We start from the raw sequence: 16,495 nt of genomic DNA on the forward strand, positions 1-16,495 counted from the left end.
ACGAAGATCATGGCATCAGGTTCGATCACTTTTTGGCAAATAGAGAAAGAAACAATGGAAATAGTATCAGGCTTTATTTTCTTAGGCTCCAAAATGACTGCAGATGGTGCATGTAGCCAGGAAATTAAAAGACACTTCTCACTGAAAGAAAAGCTCTGACCAATCTCGACAGCATATGAAAAAGCAGAGACATTACTTTGCTGACAAAGGTCCCTCTAGTCAAAGCTGTGGTTTTTCCAGTAGTCATGTATATATGTGAGAATTGGATGGTAAAGAAAGCTGAGCACGGAAGAAATGATGCTTTTGAACTAGGGTATTGGAGAAGACCCTTGACAGTCTCTTGAGTTCAAGGAGATGAAACCAGTCCACACTAAAGGAAATCAGTCCTGAATATTCATTGGAAGGACTGACGCTAGAGTTGAAGCTCCAATATTCTGGCCACCTGAAGTGAAAAGCTGACTCACTGGAAAAGACCCAAATGCCAGAAATCTTGATTGCAGGAAGCCAAGTTGACGACAGAGGATAAGTAGGTTGGATGGCATCACCAACTCGATGTACAGGAGTTTGAGCAAGCTCTGGGAGTAGGTGATAGACAGGGAAGCCTGGCCTGCTGCAGTCCCTGCGGTCACACAGAGTCAGACAGGATTGAGAGACTAAAGTGAAATGAACACAGCAAAGATATGGAAGCACAGAGAGGTGAGATAACTTGCCTAAGATCAGAGAGCTGAGAATGGGAAGCAAGTAGATGTCAGGCAACTTGCCTAAGGTCATAGAGGACAGACGTGGAAGCACAGAAAGGTCAGGCAACTTGCCTAAGATCAGAAAGGTCAGTAGTGGAAGCACAGAGAGGTCAGGCAACTGGCTTAAATCACACAGCTCTTAAGTGGGAGCACACCTGGGTCAGGAAACTTGCCTAAGATTACATATCTTAGAAGTGGATGCACAGAGAGGTTGGCTACATGCCTAAGATCACCCAGCTCATAAGTGGAAGTAAGGAGATGTCAGGCAATGTGCCTGATATTGTTTGTTTTGATTTTGCCTAATATCATTTGATTATCTTAGATGTTAACCAAATCTGTGTTACTACCAGTTGCAGTTGTATATTTACTCTGAAGTTTTAATTATAAGCATATATGGATGTTATCAGAATCTTGACTTTATTATGTATGTTCATTGTATGGTTTTGAGAAACTATGTGCTCATTACTCAAGGCTTTTAATTGTCAGATGGCTAGCACATTCTTCAGTACTACCCTTCTTGGAAATCGGGATGAGGATTGACCTTTGGCAGTCCTATGGCCATGGCTGTGTCTTCCTTATTTGCTGACATATTGAATGCAGCACCATGAACGCATCATCCTTTTGGGAAGTGCATAGTTCAACTGGAATTCCATCGCATCCTCTAGCCTTATTAACAGTAGAGCTTCCTAAGGCCCTCTTGACTTCCCACTCCAGAATGCCTGGCTCTGGGTGACTGACCACACCAACATAATAATCTAGTTCATTGGGATCTTTTTTGTACAGTTCTTCCATGTATTGTTTCCATCTCTTCTTAATCTCTTCAGTGTCTACTAGGTCTCTACCGTTGCTATTCTTTATTGTGCTCATCTACGGCCAAAATGCTCCCTTGATATTTCCAGTTTTCATGAAGAGATCTCTATTCTTTCTTCTGTTGTTGTTTTCTTCTAGTTTTATGCACTGTTCATTGATGAAGGCCTTCTTGTCTCTGGGTGCTCTTCTTTGGAATGCTGCCTTTAGTTCGATGCACCTTTCCTTTCTCCCTTGGTTTTTTACTTCTCTTTTTCATCAGCTATTTGAAAGCCTCCTGAAATAACCCCTTTGCCTTCTTGCTTTTCATTTTATTTGGAATGGCTTTGTTCACTGCCTCCTCTACAGTGTTATGGACCTCCATCCATAGTTCTTCAGGTGCACTGTTAACTGCATCTAATCCCTTGAATATACTGGTCACCTCCACTGCACATTCACAGGGGATTGGATTTCAGTCACACCTGGCTCTCCTAGTGGTTTTCCCCACTTTCTTTTGTTTAAGCCTGAATTTTGCTATTAGAAGCTGATGAGCAGAGCCACAGTCAGCTCCAGGTCTTGTTTTTCCTGACTGCATACAGCTTCTCCATCTTTCGCTACAAAAAATGTAATCAATTTGATTTTGGTATTGACCATTTGGTGATGTCCATGTGCAAACTCATCTCTTGTGCTGTTCAGAAAGGGTATATGCTATGATGAGTGTATCTTCTTGGCAGAATTTAGTTAGCTTGTGCCCTGATTCATTCTGTTCTCCAAGGCAAAACTTGCCTGTTACTCCAAGCATCTTTTGACTTCCTACTTTGGCATACCCATCCCAACTGATGAATAGAACATCTGGTTTTGGTGGTAGTGCTAGGAGGTCTTCTAGGTCTTCATAAGACTGATCAGCTTGAGCTACTTTGTCATCTGTTGTAGGCACATTGAATTGAATTATTTTGAGGGGAAAGAAAGAAAAAACACATCACACCTAAGTTAGGGAATGTAGTGAACTGAACTCAAATAGGCAGACATAGTCAACAATAAATATTAGAGCAAAGTAAAGGAAATAGAGAATAGAATAACCACAGATATACTCAACAAATGAAAGTTTGGTTATTTAGAAAGGTCAAAAAATAACACAACTTTAGTGATAATGATCAAGGAAGGAAGAAGACTCAAATTACTAAAATTAGGAATAAAATAGGACAAATAACTACCACTTTAGAGAAATAAATAAAATTATAAAGGAATCAGTCAGAGAGTTCAGTTACTCAGTCATATCTGACTCCTTGTGACCCTCTGGACTGCAGCATGCCAGACCTCCCTGTCCATCACCAACTCCTGGAGCTTACTCAAACTCATGTCCATTGAGTCAGTGATGCCAATCCAACCATCTCATCCTCTGTTGTCCCCTTCTCCTCCCATCTGCAATCTTTCCCAGCCTCAAAGTCTTTTCAAATGAGTCAGTTCTTCCCATCCAGTAGCCAAAGTTTTGGAGTTTCAGCTTCAGCATCAGTCCTTCCAACGAATATTCAGGACTGATTTCCTTTAGGATGGACTGGTTGGATCTCCTTTCAGTCCAAGGGACTCTCAAGAGTCTTCTCCAACACCACAGTTCAAAAGCATCAATTCGTCGGTGCTCAGCTTTCTTTATAGTTCAACTCTCACATCCATACATGACCACTGGAAAAACCATAGCCTTGACTAGATGGACCTTTGTTGGCAAAGTAATGTCTCTGCTTTTTAATATGCTGTCTAGGTTGGTCATAGCTTTTCTTCCAAGGAGCAAGCATCTTCTGATTTCATGGCTGTAGTCATCATCTGCAGTGGTTTTGGAGTCCCCCCAAATAAAGTCTCTCAGTGTTTCCATTGTTTCCCCATCTATTTGCCATGAAGTGATGGGACCAGATGCCATCATCTTAGTTTTTGAAATGTTGAGTTTTAAGCCAACTTTTTCACTCATTTCTTTCACTTTCATCAAGAGGCTCTTCTTTAGTTCTTCACTTGCTGCCATAAGGGTGGTGTCATCTGCATATCTGAGGTTATTGATATTTCTCCCAGCAATCTTGATTCCAGCTTGTGCTTCATCCAGTCCAGCATTTCTCATGATGTATTCTGCATATAAGTTAAGTAAGCAGGGTGACAATATACACCCTTGTCGACCCCTTTCCCGATTTGGAATATGAACTAATGAGAAAATTTAGATGAAATTGACAAATTTCTAGAAATACATAGTTGAATGAAATTGACTTGAGAAGAAAATGAAAATCTGAAACAAACAGAAAGGATTATTCATTTTTTAACTTCTTGCCCAACCCACCTCACAAATGTCCCCCTACCATACCTAGCCCCAGATAGCTTCACTGTTGAATTCTACTAAATACATAAACCAAAAGTCATGCCTATTCTCCACACATGCATTATAAATGTACCCATAGAAGTGGAAAGAAACACTTCCCAGTTCATTCTGTGAGGCAGTGATACTCGAATGCCAAAACGAGAGGTCAGTTATTTTGTAATTCTCCTCAACTTTGCTCCATCCAGTATTTGCTCATGACGAATATCATGTTTTGCATCTTTGACAGGAAAATGATGGAAATGATAATGTGTTCAGATCATCTCATTCTATCAAGTGGTTCAGGATTTCAATGTGTCCCAATATTGATGATGTTCACTTGGATCACTTGATTAAAGTGGTTGCTGTCAAGCTTCTCCACTGTTAAGTGACTCTCTCCTTTCTTGTAATTAAGACATTCTTTTGTATTTTAAAATATATACATATTTTATTCCTCATAAAAATTTAGATTTAATTTAATTTAATCTATTTGATTAATAGTCTCTTATTTTACTAAAGGAATCATGACCTGTCACTATAATTATTTATTTTGATGTTCATATTGTTCATATCGTTCCAACCTCGGAAAGTGGAACCCTCCTTAATCCAGGCTCTCTGTCCTTTTGATATTTTCCCATCATTCTTTGAACGATTTGATGCTTTTTGTAAAAGATATACCAGACTCATCTCGTTCTTTCCCTGGACTTGCCATGGAATTAACAATTTCTCCCAGAAGCTCCAATAATTTTTAGGGGAAAAATGGAATTCAGAATCCAATATATGAGACTTGTATGTACTCATTATTTCCCAGTTCCCATCATTGGACAGAGTCTGGGAATTGTACATGTGTGTGTGCATGCCTTTGTGTGTGAATCTTCCCTGCATAGCTCTGGCTCTGAGATCACAAAACTCTGAATTGTCCCCAACCCATGTGAATGCGTTTCTCAACATATTCAGACTCTGACACCCACTTCAGGCAACCATTTTATAAACATACTCCCCTTACCCTGCTTGGGCTTTGGTACTCTGTGATGGGATACCCCCCCATGTTCAGATACTCTCCTTGTTCCACTCAGCCTCTAACTACCCACACAGGGCTGCCCACTTCCATGCATGGATGCCCTCCTCCCCTTGCTTGGTCTCTGACTCTCTACACAAATCTGCCTCCTCCATGTGAATTTTCACATCTCTGGGCTTATGTTTTTCCTCTGCATGCCTGGCCAGCCTCCTATTTAATATCCTCTGGACTAAACTGACTCTTGTGGCAGGCTTCTCTGCTCTGTGAAGGCCTCTTATTCCCACTTTGGCACTGACTCCCCATGATACGTCCTGGGATGGATATCCTTTTTACCCTGCCCAAGTTCTCACATTTCATACTACACACCTCCCTTCCCTGTTCTTGTGGATCTTATCATTTCACCCTATTTGAGTCCTGACTCCCTGTACTAGCATACTCTGTCTGCATGGATATCCTCTTCCCCCCTACCCTCTCATCTGGCCCACTACGGCACCATGCTCCCCTGTCATGGATGCCTGTCTTGATAGACCTCACTGAATTACTTTCTGAATAGTTGCTTTATACTTTGGGGTATAATCCCAAAGGATGATTTACTTAATTTATTACGTGGCTCATCCTATTCTAGTTTTGGTCATTGGAAGTTCATTCCTTCTTTGACATAACCCCATTACTCTGGGATCTTTTTTTGTTCACTTCCTTTTTGATACAATAAGACCCCCCAGACTCCTTTTTTATATTTCTTTTTTTTAATTTAAATTTATATTTCTTATCTGAGCCCTACAGTCAGTAATTTCTCCCAGAAGCCTGGTTCCTTTTATTGGAAAAGAGTATTGGGAACCAAGTTCTGTGCTTTTTTCTACATCATTGTTTCTTTCAGATTTGGGGAGTATCACTTCTCTTAGACAATTTCAGCTCACAGAACAAAGAAATATATGTATATATACTCATGTGCCATCTATTTAACTGCTTAATTCATGTTTGCATGTGTAACTGTATCAAGATTCCTAGCCTGTACCCCTATGAGAAAGAACACTATCAACTAGATTACAGTGTTTTAATCTTTTGCTTTCAGTCTTGCGAACTCTGTTCATTTCCAAAGTTACTTAAGTCAGGGGATCTGAGTGAGGTAGTTTTAAATATTTGCAATATAATTAGATTGTTTAGTCAAATTCTGTATTCCATTCTTGATGTCAAAATGTGTTTTTTTTAATATGCAGACATTGACTCACTTTATATGCTGTAATATTCTAAGGGTTTTGACAAAAATCCAGTGTCATCTAGTTACCATAACATAATACAGAATAGTTTCACTGCCCTAAAACATATTCTATGTCTGCAGAAGAAAACGGCAACCCACTCCAGTATCCTTGCCTGGGAAATCCCAGGGACAGAGGAGCCTGAAGGTCTACAGTCCATGAGGTCTCAAGGAGTCACACACGATGTAGCAACTGAGCATAGTCATTTTTAGGAGCAGTGAAGGCCACACAAAACGCATCAGTGGCTCCTAGTTTATGGCCTCTATCTTTCCTTCATCTAGGGCTAATTTGCCTCACTACTGAGGTAATATCTTGCTGAGTACTGTACAAGATACCTGGATATTATGAGTGTTTTCTTCCCTCTGGCAGGTAAGAAGAACTATCTCCATCCCTCTGTGAGCTCTGGGATTGCTCCACCCACTCCTTTTCGGTGTTTCTTTTCTTGGCCTTAGGTACATTCTGCACACATATGAGCTGGTCAGAATGGAGCAGGGGACTCCCAGAGAACCTTGTGCACATATCAGTAGCTCTCACTCCTGTTCTCTCTCTCTGCAGTCCTACCCCTCGGTGCAGCTCTCCTGTCTCTTGTCCTGTGTTCCAGGAATTCTAGCTCTTTTGGCCTCCCTGAATGCTGTGCTCTGTTTCCTCAGATCTGGGAGAATGCTGCTCTCCGGCTGAGTTCCTTCTTCCTGCACTAATACTTGGAAAGCTTCTTCAGGTAGTAAGCTAGGAAAAATTGGAGTTCTCACCTCATGTTCCCCCTTCTCTCAGGCATCAGCATCCTGCATGTTGTACTATGTATGAAAACCATCACAAAATTTTAGTTACTCAAAGTGGGAGGATAAATCCAAGCCTGTTAATTCCTCATAGGCAGAACCAATTCCTAAGTCAGTCTTGTTGTTTTTTTAATTAATTTATTTTATTTTAATTGGAGGATAATTTTTTTGTCTTTTAAAAAACAGTTTATCTTTTTTTTTCTTTTTTTTATTCTATTTTTTAACTTTGCAATATTGTATTGGTTTTGCCATATACCAACATGAATCTGCCACAGGTATACATGTGTTCCCCATCCTGAACCCTCCTCCCTCCTCCATCCCTGTACCATCCCTTTGGGTCGTCCCAGTGCAGTGCACCAGCCCCAAGCATCCAGTATCGTGCATAGAACCTGGACTGGTGACTCGTTTCATATATGATATTATACATGTTTCAATGCCATTCTCCCAAATCATCCCACCCTCTCCCTCTCCCACAGAGTCCAAAAGACTGTTCTATACATCAGTGTCTCTTTTGCTGTCTCGTATACAGGGTTATTGTTACCATCTTTTCAAACTGGAGCCTATTATACAGAGTGAAGTAAGACAGAAAGAAAAACACCAATACAGTATACTAACACATATATATGGAATTTAGAAAACAGTTTATCTTTAATTGATCTCTTTACAATTTGCATTTGTGTATATATTTTGTAATAGACATAATTTATTAGCACAATAGTAAGCCTGTAACATAAATAAATAGAGAGTCCGTGCACTACAAGCAAAGATCTAAAACTCAACTTGGGTTGCATGGCCTCTCTAGTTGTGCCACAGGCTCAGTGGCTGCAGCGAACCCACATGCCCTGCACTGCAAGGTGAATTCTTAACCATAGGATGCCTAGGGAAGTCCCCTCAAGTCCATCTTAGTTATTGAATTCTGGGTTAAGAGGATCAGTTATTTTTCCCTATGGCATGTATGTGTGTGTGTGTGTGTGTGTGTGTGTGTCCTGCGATGAAAAAGTTGAGCGAAACTCCCAAGGAGTTTACCTCAGTGTAAAGATGTAACAACTTTGATGCATCCTGAAAATTACCTCTATTTTTGATGCGGAGGAGGTTGTTACGAGGGTCTGGAGTCTGCACCAACCCCATCTTCTCTATTGTACCTACACCCGAAGCAGATCAGCAGGGAACATTTACCATGGCCACATGTGCTGCTCTTCCCTACCCTCACATGAGCTGGGTTCCCTTATGCAAACTAACTGCCTGGCCCTGGCCCATGTAAGTCTGAACACCCTGTTCCTGGACATCTTCCAGAGGGCCTCACATACAAATGCTCTGTGGTACAGGCATTGATTTCATCATATGACCTTGCTTTATATACTAATAGTTACTCAAATATTATCTGAGTATGGGGCTGGTGAAAGATTCCATTAGTATATCAGTACATGGACTACACAGGTCACCTCACTCTGCGTTCTCTGCTTCCAGGCCCTACCACTGGGGTTAGTTATCAGAGCCTCCTTGTTCCTTTCAAACATGTTTCTCTGTATTTAAACCACACACACACACACACACACACACAGCTTCCTTGGTAGCTCAGCTGGTAAAGAACCTGCCTGTAATGTAGGAGACCCCAGTTCAATTACTGGGTTGGGGAGAACCTGGAGAAGTGATAGGTTACCCACTCCAGTATTCTTGGGTTTTCCTGGTGGCTCAGATGGTAAAGAATTCACCTGCAATGCAGGAGACCTGAGTTTGATTCCAGGGTTGGGAAGATCCCCTGGAGGAGGGCATGGCAACCCACTCCACTAATCTTTCCTGAAGAATCTCCATGGACAGAGGAATCTGGAGGGTTACAGTCCATGGGGTTGCAAAGAGGCAGATGTGACTAAGCACAGCACAGACACACACACACACACACAAACAGACATACACACACACAGCAGGCCCCACTATGAGCATCTCCCATTTGCTTCCCCTCTCCACCACTATTAACAACATGTCCTGAAACAGTTCCATCTGATCAGTACACTGGTCCTCTCATTGTGTTCCATGGCCAGTGTATGCTGTGTGCTATACCATGAACCCCTCACCATTTGTTTACCATCCAAAGATTGTTGACAATTAATGGACATAAAGAGGTTTTGCACAATTATTTGCTACCACCTTCCTTCTACACACGGGTCTACGAATGTGGGTGTGTTGATTATACATTTTTAAGGTAGAGCTGCTGGATCAAGACTCAGTCGGTCACAAATCACCCAATTATCACGTATTCTGTGCCGGGCACTGGGGTGACTGACAAAACTGGACCAAAAATGTCCTTCCCTCAGGGACACGACAAGGGATTTGTCAGGAGTTTTCACTTTGATAGATGCTGCCACAATGCTGTCCATCTGTGGTGCAGAAGTCAAGCTTGCTTACTACCTCCTCAAATCATTCTCAGGGAAGACAGAGGGGAATCCCCTTTCTCATGTCCATGAGGCCTCTCCAACCCCATTTTGCCCACAGCCATCCCCTGCAGATTTGAATACACCGGCAGCAGTGATTGGATGTGGAGCTTGGGAGGCACGGAATCCTAGACCACTCTTTGCAGCCCACATGGAAAATGCAGGTTCAGGCTCTCATGGGGTACAGGGACAGAGACCCCAGATCAGACCAGGGCTCACACAGTCAGGCACTGAGGCTGATGAGCAATTGCTTGCAGTGGGGACCTGGGGCCTGAGCACTGAAGGACCAGTGGAACCCATTCTCCAGGAGTGTTTGCTGCCCAGTCAACAGGCTGGAGATGCTTCTCCAATCAGTGGCTGCTTTAGAGAGGTCATTCTAGGAGTCAGCTGGTGTCCGTGGGCGGGGATCTCAGTTTCAGGTAACCATCCTTCTGAATTGCAATGTCCTAAGCACTTCTAATGTGCCATCTCACTTCTTCCTCACTAGGCCCCTTGAAGAAAACCCTGTCACACCTGCGGAACGTTGAATCTAGCTCTTTCTCTCAGAGACCCTCACCCTTTCCCACCAGCTCTGAGGGAGGTGCCCTGGACTCCTGATCTGGGTCTGGATTTTCTCTGGATCCTGGAGATTTTCAGTTCCTCCCTCACCAGGACTTTATGACAGACCCCTGTGTGTGGGCAGGAGAGAGGTGTCCTGAAGAGTGCAGAGAGTAGACAGGGTCCTCAGGGCATCCTCTGAGGCAGTGTGGGTGCTGGGTGAGAGGCCACAATTGGAGTGAGGGTGTAAATGAGGCCCTGGGAGTAGAGCTGGGGGAGGGGCTAAAGAGGCCCCTGAGGTGGGAGGGGAGGACTCTTGGAAGATGAGGGGAGGGGTGGGAATTTGGGTGATAGGGAATTTGCCAGCTGTCACCAGGAGAGGGACTCTGGAAAATGACAGATGATTAGAGGGATGTAAGGGAGTTGTCATAGGCACAGTGAGGGGAAAACCTCTCCTATCTCCAGAATTCAGTAGCCCACAGTGGGTGCTGACATAAAGACCACCAGGTCCCCAGGGCTTCTTCTGTGCATGTGGGATTCACTCTGAACCTCCTGTGGGGCAGAATACAAAGTTACTATGACCAGAAGTGACAGGGGATGGGGTGAGGGTTAGGGCCTAAGTCAGGACCCAGACAAGGGAAATCAATTTCAGATCTCCTGAGCTCTAAGGTACACTACACTCCTGGAATGAACCTGCCTTCCTCAGAATGACATGCTGGTGAATGCAGACTGCAGGGATTGCAAGACTGGCGGCCTCTCTCCCTTGGGATTGACTTAACAGAGCCTCAGTGCCACTGCCCACACAGAAGCCCAGAGGGAACGATGTGGGGTTCTGTGTCCCAGGGTGCAGCCTGTAGGCCCTGTGGGGAGGGGTGTGAGTCCTACGAGCTAAAGGGGGGCTGTTAGTTTGAGTAGTGTCTACTTAAAGAAAAACATATAGTGGAAGTGATGTGATTGGTTGGATCAGGGTCTTCTAGAACTATAGCCCAGGACACAGATACTCTGTTAGGTCTGAGGAGACTGCTCTGAGGAGGTAGCAGAAAAGTCAATATGAGTTTGGCTAGGAAAATACATGTAGTCAAGCATGCATATTGGTAAAAGATTACTGTGAAACACAGAGATCTGATATCACAAGTTAATGCTTTTCATGCTTTTCTGTTTGGGAAGATGCAAGAATCTGGGGCCACTGAACCTTTTCTTGAGGCATCCAAGTAACTAAACAAAGGCCAGCTTGTCCAAAGCATAGTGAACTTCATCCTTTTTTCACTCTGAATTCCTTCAGAATGCAGTGTCATTCAGCAACCACAGAGGTTACAACTTCACTCCATAGAACTGGCTGTGAGCAATGCTGTTTGTCTTAGGGATCCTAATTCATCTGAGGTCACAGTGGGAATTTCTGAGCTGGTTTGGATCTGTGTCCCCAGGTGTGACGTATTTGAGCTGTTTGGGGTTGTTGTCCAGGATGAGCAGGCTCTGAACTATTTGTGGATCTCTGTCCCAGGCATGGGGTTTCTGAACTATTCGGGGGAGGATGGTCTTTGTCCAGTGGGTTGGGCCTCTGAGCTGTTCATGTATCTGCAAATGAGAATGTTCTTGAGAGGAGGCTGGATGGACCCCACTCTCACGGGTCTTAGACCTGTGATTTCACATTTGCTATGATTTCTACCATGCCTACCTACAGAGATAAAAGCCTGGGTCCCAATCCTCAGGAAGAGTAAGTGATGTATAGTTCACAAGAGCCCATGGTAATAATCCTGATAAAAACAAACCTTACTGACATGACTGCCACCCTTGATAGCAGCCCTGTCACTAAAACTGTGTTCACACTCTCACTCACTCAATCTACCCAACCCACAACAAGGACGGCACCATTTGCAGATGGGAGCCCAAACTAAAGCCCAGTGCAGATGGAAGGTCTCAGCACATGAGGAGGGAAGAAACTGGATGTAAGCTTGGGTTCCTTGTAGGAGGCAGGAAAGACTCAGCACAACCCTGGCCAGGTAGTCGGGGAGGGGGGTCGTTTGCACAGGGCCACAAGGGCCCTGTGACTGATGAACTGTCAGGATATGTCTCTGTGTCTCCCCATCACACACCCAGCTCATTACCAGATATATGGAATACAGAGGTGAGCCTTGAAGCACGTGGGGAGAAACCTCACATTCACCAGCTTGCATGAGGCTCCACCACAAATGCAGAGATCCCTGCCTCTCTTTCCCCCAGTAAAGCATTAATTGGCACTGAGGTCAGCAGGAGGGCAGTCTGGACAGAAGAGGTTGTGAAGGACCCTGTGTACAGCATGAGCCTCCCCATGACTGGAACATGTCCTTGTCTTGATGGGCAGAGGCCCCTGATGTGTGTCAAGGGGGCATGACTGAGGCCCAGGCCATGGGCAACTGAGTCATTCCCTAGAGGCAGTCCCTGGGGAGGGGCCTATTTTCTCCTGTAGAGACAGGTACATCATCCAGTAGCAGGGCTGGGGGCCCATAGGTGGGTGTGCAACTAAGTGGGGACTCTTTGATTCCAGAAATAGTCTCTCTGCTCCTGTCTAATGCTCTAGCTTTGTCTTTCTCCCTGACAACTCTGCCTGTTACATTATCCCTCTTTGCCTTTTCAAGACTGAATGTGACCTCACTCACACCATGAGGGTCCTTGTTCTCTCCTGAGGGTATCATCAATTGACATGGATGTTCACTGGGAAGAGTAGGGGTGATTCCCCTTGAGAATGGGGGATTCAAGGAAAGGCACATTCAGCTTCAGAGGGCCTGTGGATTTCTTGGGGTGAACCAGGCATTCCTCAACAATCATTGTGTAATCTGGGCCTCTGAAAGGAAGCATGGGGGCTTCTCTTGTAAGAACCCTCCTGGGGCTCAAGTCAAAGTCCTCCCCATGGCCATTAGGCCCTATGGGACCTGCCCCTCAATACTTCTTCCATCTGATCTCCTGGCTATCCCTCTATCATGCTGTGACATCAGCCTCCTCACTGTTTTCACACACATGACACTGAGTTCTACTCTTCAATATTTCAACTGGCCACTATCCTTCTCTGGGATACTTTTCTCCCACATAGGCATCTCCTCTAGGCTTTTGCTCAAATGTCAAAATCTTAGAAAGAACTTCCCTGACCACTCTTTCTAGACAAGATCCCCTCTCTCTATTTCACTATCCCGATTTAATTTTAATTATGGCAGTTACAAACACCTGAAAAATTACTTAGAGTTTGGGGCTGTATGATCCCAACAGAATGTACATTCCATAAGGGCAAGATTGATTTTCTCCTTCCTAACACTCATAGTTGTGCTTCAAACATGCTGTGGAGACAGTGAATGAATGACAGAATAAATAAATTTAAACTTGTCAAGTAATTAGCCTCCAATTTAAATAAATTTAAATAAAAAATAAAAAAATAAATAAACTTGTCGAGAGAGGCACAGTGAGACAGGCTGAGGATTCTGCTAGGGAGCATATTCAGGGATGACAAGATGATGACAAAGCTGTGGTCTTTATGTCACATACACGGTGTCCTTGGGTCCCCTTGGAGATGACCCCTTTCCTAACACACTGGAAAGTCCTGTTGTCCTTTCACATATCACTTGCAGTCAGTGACAGAGGCCGTCCCCACGCCAGGCCTTCACATCCCTTTCTCAGAAGCTGTATCTCTCCTGCCGGTTGGGGGACTGTGGCTGGTTTTTCCCATAAGATCTATTCTGTATTAAACAGGAAAGCACAAACAAGCACCAAAGCCAATGCCCATAACAGAGAAAATTATTTGAATGCTTCCTGTTACAATAGTGGCCACCACAAAGTCTTCAGTTTATGAAGACTTTTTTCTGAGTCCAAGAGTGTGGCAATCTGTGAGGTTTTCATCCTGACTTTGTCTTTCCACCCTTTGCATGTCATCCTGGGATGGTAGGGGCATGTACTTCTGTTGTTTCCCAATCTCACCACCAAGGGGCGCTGGAGACAAAACAGTTCAGTCCTGAGATATGCCTCTGAGGGGGAGCGGTAGGACCACCCACTCTGGAAGGTACCATTGGGAGAGTGCATAAGAAAAAACAGAGGGTGCCCTGACACCACGTCGGCCACCAACCACAGTTCCCAGCAGAGGCACTCATGGCGCCACTGGGTCCAACCGCATTCGCTCCACTCCCTCTTCCCGCCGCATTTGAATTCGAGTGGACACCGATATTAAGCTGCAACTTTCTTTGTCTCTTTTCCAACTCCACCCCTTCGTTTCTACATGGTCTCAACCAACTTGGGGTGGCTACAGAAGGAGAGATTGGCTGCCGCTTTGAGTGTAAGGCTACCGGGAGATTGCCGGAATTAGCTCTTCCAGGGTGCAAGGAAGTCCGGCTACTCTCTCTCTCCTTCGTCTCCTGCTCAGTTCCCATTGACTGCCTGTCTTAGACAGGCACTGAGGTCGCGGAGCTGGAACTCGGCGAGAGGCGTGTGCATCCAGTGTGCCTGCGTTTGCTTGCGCGGCTTTTCAGAGTGTGCAATTTTTCTCCGAGTTTTACCGCTTTTCCCGAAGGGGTTGAATCGCTGCCTTGGTTAGTGGCGAGGCTCGGCACAGTCAGTGGCTGTGCAGAGTGACGCTGTTTCAGTCTTACTTAGCTATCACTCAGTCTGGATCATATGGCTGCTGCTGCTGCTGCTGCTGCTGCTAAGTCCCTTCAGTCGTGTCCGACTCTAGCGACCCCATGGACTGCAGCCTACCAGGCTCCTCCATCCATGGGATTTTCCATGCAAAAGTACTGGAGTGGGGTGCCATTGCCTTCTCCGGTAAATCACACAGACACATGCAATTCATGACCAGGGAGAGGTCTCTGGGCTTGTTTCCTGTCTCTCCCTGGAGAGTACCTGTGTCAGGGAGCTTGGGGTTGTGTATGGCTACATATGACATCACAGATGGTGTTTTGGGTACATTTGATCTCTCTGAGCCATTGGCCAGGAAGGTGGGTGATGGGATATTTGATCTGAGTGGATTTTGCGAGCCATAGTCTAAAGTCTCTAGGATGTGTGTGCCTGTATGCCGGGATGTGCATTTTTGGAGCTTTTGGGCCTTTGAGTCCTGGGTGTGAGATCTCTGTGTAGGTATCTGCTCCCCAGAATGTGAGATCCCTGAGCTTTTGATTCTGGGTCCCAAGTTGTGATGTCTCTGAGCTGCTTTGAATAGGGGTTTGTCTTAAGGTATAAACTATCAGCTGCTTGGGGTCTGTGCACAGGGTGCAGGTTTTCCATTTGTCTGGGGACTTTATCTTCAGGTTGTATGATGTTCTTGAGTTACTCAAAGTTCTGTCTTTCTGTTTAGAGGTTTCAGTATTAGGTTAGTAAGTGTCCAGAGTGGTTCGGAAGTCAGTCTCCATGATGTGAAGTATCTGTGCAATTCTCATTTGTTTCTGTCTTGAAGACCTTGGTCTGTTTGGAGGCTCTTTGTCACAGTGTGTTTGGTCTCTGTCGTGTTTGAGGGTCTGAGACTCGAGTTGTGAGCTCTCTGTGCAGATAGACAATGACCTGTTTTTGGTGTCTACCTGAGCTGTTTGGAGTCGTTGTGTTAGAAATAAAACCTCTTGCGTTCTTGGCTGTGAGGTCTCTGTCCAGAAACTGAGGATTTGGGAGCTGGCAGATATGATTCCGAAGCCTGGAACCTGACATGCAGACTGTGTGTTGTTGAGCATGTCACTCGTCCCCTGGAATCTCAGTATGTATGATAATTAATACAGTGGGGCCAGTGTCCGTCTTGGAGGGTACCTGTGCATGTTAGCACTGTGTGTAGAGGGCCTGGATCCCGACTGTCCTTCAGCAAATGTTTTCTGAGCACCTGCCATATACCAGAGCACTATTTGAGGAGTTTGTGACAGGACAAAATGGACCAAGTCTCTCATTTCATAGACCTGATTGTCAGTAAGTAAATCAAGGGTGGCAGGCACTATGAAGAAAGGTAATGCTAGATCAGGGGAAAGGGTGTGTGGAGGTATGATGTTATTATTTTATTCAAGATAATGAGGGAAAGTCTCCCTGAAAGATGGCAATTAAGCAGAGATGTGGAGGAAGTGAGGGAGCAGGCCGTGGGCTTACCTAAGGGAAAAGCATTCCAAGCAGAAGGAACAATAAATGCAACATTCCTGGCAGGGAAATCTACTTTATATGCTTCTGAATGTCAAGGAGTCCTGTGATGCTCTGGGTTAGGCATGTTTCGTTTGGTTTAGCACTCATTGAAAGGGTCTTGTGCTTCTATCTCTGTTTTTCCCACAATTTGTGGTCATCCGCATTTCACAGATGAAGGACTCAAGGCTCCAACATGTGCCCTGAGACTTCTCTCCTAGTTATACCTGAAATTAGGAGTGAAACCTTCTGGTCCATGATGAGAGACAGAGAGCTTGAATATACCAGCTGTTGGGATGATAGCATCCATGCTGAATGTCAGTCAACCAGCGGATATCAGTTATAATGTGGGAATTGTGCCTCATAATATTGCTATTCTTGATGGAGGGCAGGACTTAAGAAGGAGAAAGCAACTGGGGCAAAGGAGGGAGGCAGGAAGGGGAAGCTGGAGGACAATGAGGAAATAAAAACCAATGGCTTGATCACATTGCTTGGATTTGGCCCATTTTACCTTGAGCA

The sequence above is a fragment of the Bubalus bubalis genome, chromosome X (assembly GCF_019923935.1).
Source record: "Bubalus bubalis isolate 160015118507 breed Murrah chromosome X, NDDB_SH_1, whole genome shotgun sequence".
NCBI classification, from domain to species: Eukaryota; Metazoa; Chordata; class Mammalia; order Artiodactyla; family Bovidae; genus Bubalus; species Bubalus bubalis.